Consider the following 3,866-nt stretch of genomic DNA (forward strand, 5'->3'; position numbering starts at 1 on the left):
GTAGGTAGGTAGGTATGTAGGTAGGTAGGTATGTAGGTAGGTAGGTAGATAAGTAAGTAGGTAAGTATGTGTGTGTGTATATGTAAAAAAGCCAAATAAGAAGTGAGGGATTCTAGCAGAGGAAGAAAACAAAGAACCACACAGAAAGAGGAAGACAACTCTTCCCCCAGCTGCACACACTCCAGCCTCCTTTCTCATGCCTCTCCACCTCGCCCAAAGTCTGGGAGTATGACAGAGTGTACCCTTCGCCTTCCACCAGCCAGGGCTGAGTCCTATTTCTCACGCCCCACCCCACCCAAAAGAATGCTTTCTTGTACTGGCTGTGTGGTACCCCACAAGGAAGGAAGACACTGGAGGTTCCCTAGGGGCAGAAGGCTTTGCGGTTAGAACTGATGACAATGGGCTTGGAGCAGGAAGGAAGGCTGGATCTTTTCAGAATTTCTCTTGACTTTTTAATGATTATTTTTGTCTCAAGGCAGTAAGTTTGGCTAAGTCACTGCTGTGTCACTTGGTCCTTTTGCTGACTTCTGGAGGCAGACCATTCTGCTGGATTTGTGAATTGTGGTGGAATCCACAGGCTCAGAGTAGCCCTTGGAGATGGTTTAGTTGAGCCTGCTGTCCACAGGGCTGGCTCCCAGCCTGGACAGGGCTGCTCAGCCTCAGTGCACTACCCCTGGCAGCTGGATGTTATATAGAAAGTCCAGCTCAAGGCACTGGGGCTTCTGGGGTTTCATGCTGTCATTTTTCTCATGTTTGTTTGACAGAGTCTCTGATCAGCCTGGAACCTGCAATGTAGGCCCCCCCCCCATCCCCGAATTAAAAATGAAATAGATCTTAAAAGAAGAAGGCCGGGCGGTGGTGGTGCATGCCTTTAATCCCAGCACTTGGGAGGCAGAGGCAGGCGGATTTCTGAGTTCGAGGCCAGCCTGGTCTACAGAGTGTGTTCCAGGACAGCCCTGGCTACACAGAGAAACCTTGTCTCGAAAAACTAAAAAATAAAAAATAAAAAAAAAAAAAGAAAGAGGAGGAGGAGGAAGAGGAAGAGGAGGAAGAGAAAAAAAAAAGATACTGCTCCCTGACAATATCTCTCACTGCAGCCCAAGGCCCCTTGGAGACTCTTCACTTCTCCCCACATTTTCCAAAGGCCTTCCTTTATGATCTCACTGTGGACACCATGAGTAACCTGGGTCTGGGAAGTTTGAGCTCTCTTGGGAAAGTTAGCTGGGCCCTCACTGTGTCTGAGGAGATGTGAGGTAATTCAATTGAATATTAGAATTGGAGTTGGGTGTAGTGTCACACACCTTTAATACCAGTACTCAAGAGGCAGAAACAAGTGGACCTCTATGAAATGAAAGCTAGCCTGGTCTACATAGTGAATTCCAGGACAGCCAGGGCTACATGATGAGACCTGGTGTTAAACAAGGACAAAACAAAAACCAACCAACCAACTAACCAACAAAAAACACAAGCAAAACAAAACCAAAAAACAGTATTAGAATTGGGGTGGGCGGAATAGGACATCAAGGGGGTGCATGACTAATGTATGTGCTCAGAGAAGAACTGTGTGGACAGAGGCTGGCTGTATCTTCAGCAGCCTTCAGTTCCCTGGCACCCCTACTTCAGAGACTCTTGGTGCTGTGATTCTGTGACCTCTTGAGAAGATCTTCAGTGCAAACTCATTTGCTGCTTAACTTTGTTGTGCTGGAACACACTGGCCTGCTGAGTTGGTACCAACTTGTGCATCTGCTGCCCAGGTTTCTTTTTCTTGTTCTGGTCGGTGCTTTTGTTAGTTTACGGTTGTTTTGTTTTTAGCCACTGTCTCTTCTACTGTTCTTTTTGTCTGAGTCTGTGTCTATTGTTTTTTGTTATTGGTTTTTTTTTCAATCTCTTTGTCTTATTGTAGTGGACTTTTGAATGCTAAATGCATGCACTCAGTCAACTTTAACTGACTCTCTCCCTTCCTCTCCCCAACCCCATCTAATCTTAGGTAACTCAGGCTGGCTTGAATTTATAGCAATCTTCCTGCCTCAGTCTGACAAGTGCTGGGCCAGCAGGCTTGAGCAACCATGCTAAGCTTTGCCTCTCCCTGACAGCGAAAGAGGCTGGGCACATTTTCACACATGTGGCTATTCCACGTGTCACACAACGCTTTTCAAGGCGTTTATTCATGTTTAGCATTATCTTTTTTGATTTATAGGCATACTTAATATATTCTCTGTTCTATCCCTTTGTTAGTTAAACATGTTGCAAATATCTTCTCTCTCTGTATTGTTTTTCTTTTCTCCTTTTACAATGTAGTTGGACTTAGCAATTGTTTCCTTTATCATTTAGGCCTGTTGTTTTGTTTAGAAATCATTCCCTCTTTTTGAGAATATAAAAACTTTTGTCTAGAAGCTGAATGTAGCATTTCTATAATCCCAGCGCTTGAGAAACTGAACTGTCCCATGTGTTAGACCTGGCTAAGCTACTTGCGATCTTGTCTCAGAGAAAGAAAGAGAAAAGCATGCTGGTCGAGGTTCTTAGGAAGCGTTGTCTTTTGTCCATGACTGTGCTGAGTTGCTCCATCTAAGAACACTGAGCTCCTCTCCATTATCTAGATTTAAAAATACTCTTTAAGTCTGGCTACTGTAGAGCTGGGGTATGGAGGAGGATTTGCATAGCATGTATGAGGACCTGTGTTCGATCATTCCAGTAGCATAAATAAAATAGTCTTTAGAGCATTTTTGCTGATTACAAAAGCACATCCTATAACCCCAGCACATAGATGGCTGATGCAGGAAGACTGAAAATTGAAGTCAGCCTTGCTATACAGTGTTGTAGTGTAGGAGTCATCTCACAGACCATAGGAATACCTACCTAGGTCAGACAGGGATAGTTTATTGAGCATTCACCTTAGGGGTGCAGACCAAACCCAGGAGCTGACTACAACTATGAGTCAGAATCCTTCAGAGCTTTTAAGCCTGGAATTCACAAACATCTGTGTCAAGTTATTTCACCAATAAGGATTTAGAGATAGAAGACTTCCTTAGGAACGTGTGTTTGTTGTCCATTTATCCTGTCCTAATTGACTAGGGTATACAGCTGTGGTAGGAGACGTGCCTTGTTGCCTAACAGATCTTAACTTGCCAGCCAGATACCAGTTACCCATGTATATGACTCTTTCTGCCAAGTAGAATGTCAATTCCCAGGGAGGTCTTGGGAACTTAAAACTTTACTTGACCCCTACTCAAAATAGAAGTCTTATTCCAAATGGCTCCTTATATTGGTACAGAGATCTCTCTTATGTTGGGGTCCGTCTCAACAGCAGCTTATAGATGCAGAAGGTACTGCCAGGCAGTTGGTTCGGGTCCAAACTTACGGTGGGTAACTATACAAAGTAGTCTTAACTGATCTCTATGGTGATTGGTTTCCAAGAATACCAAAGCATAGAACATACAGAATATGTGACCAACTCAGGCATAAGAAAGTTTCCTAGTAACAGCACATGAGAAAGTTTCCTTTTGATATTAAAATGGCTAGATAGACAGACAGTTACCTGGGCCTCAACAGCAAAGGACAAACTAGTATTTGTAAATATTAGTAAAAACAAACTAATATTTGATTGTTTTTCCACAAAGCATTTATTTTTATAGATGTATGACTATTCTTTTACACTTTTAAGCCCTTTTATTGCATTTACTTATTTTGTTGTTTTATGTATTTGGGGGCAGGGGTGTACACTTGCCTCAGCTCATGTTTGGAGGTTAGAGGGCAGATCTCTCTCTTCCATGTGAGTCCCAGTGACCTACTTCAGGTCAGGCACATGCGCCTAACCTACTGAGCCACTTCTCCAGCCCATCTTTCTTTCTTTCTTTCTTTCTTTCTTT

Source organism: Grammomys surdaster, unplaced genomic scaffold, assembly GCF_004785775.1.
Source record: "Grammomys surdaster isolate TR1022 unplaced genomic scaffold, NIH_TR_1.0 317, whole genome shotgun sequence".
NCBI classification, from domain to species: Eukaryota; Metazoa; Chordata; class Mammalia; order Rodentia; family Muridae; genus Grammomys; species Grammomys surdaster.